The sequence below is a fragment of the Orycteropus afer genome, unplaced genomic scaffold (assembly GCF_000298275.1).
Source record: "Orycteropus afer afer isolate SDZICR_OR568_19922 unplaced genomic scaffold, OryAfe1.0 scaffold00051, whole genome shotgun sequence".
Taxonomy (NCBI): Eukaryota; Metazoa; Chordata; class Mammalia; order Tubulidentata; family Orycteropodidae; genus Orycteropus; species Orycteropus afer.
Window position 1 is genome coordinate 14,281,714 of NW_006921638.1, and position 929 is coordinate 14,282,642.

The following is a 929-nucleotide window of genomic DNA, read 5'->3' on the forward strand; positions in this document are numbered from 1 at the left end:
ATGCCACTTCTTGAAATGGATGAACATCAATCAATTCTTTTTTATATAGCAATTGTGTATTCTTTCCATCTTCTTTTGTTGTTTCCTGCATCATTGAATATTTTGACCATAGAATCTTTCAATATTGCAACTCAAGGCTAAAATGTTTTCTTCAGTTCTTTCAGCTTGAGAAATGCCAAGCATGTTCTTCCCTTCTGGTTTTCTAATTTTAGGTCTTTGCATATTTTATTATAACAATTGACTTTGTCTGCTTGAGCTACTCTTTGAAATCTTCTGTTCAGCTCTTTTATTGTGCCATTTCTTCCATTTGCTTTAGCTACACTCCACTCAAGGGCAAGTTTGAGAGTCTCTTCTGACATCCATCCTGGTCCTTTTTTCATTTCCTGTCTTTTTAATGACCTTTTGCTTTCTTCATGGATGATAGTCTTGATGTCATCCCACAATTCCTCTGCTTGTTGGTCATTGGTGTTCAACACATCAAATGTATTCTTTAGATGGTCTCTAAATTCAGAAAGGATGTAATCAAGGTCATATTTTGGCTCTCATGGGCTTGTTTTAATTGCGTCCAACTTCAACTTGAACTTGGATGTGAGCAGTTGATGGTCTGTTAAACAGTCAGCTCCTGGCCTTGTTTTGGCTGAAGATACTGAGCCAATATATATAGATATATATACATATAAGCAAATTTATCTTATATCAGATTCAAGTGATTAATGGGAAAGGTAGCTGGCCATTATAAAAATTTTCACTTAATATTAATAAAAAAATAAATTTTTAGAGTTTATTTCTGATGCTACCAATACTAACTTCTTACTCTTTGTTGGAAGCTGAGTAATTGACATCTTATTTAACATATCTCCTTAAATTAAGTTTTCCTTTTTCAATGGCTTCATCATGTAACAGTTATATAACCCTGGCTAAGTTATAGA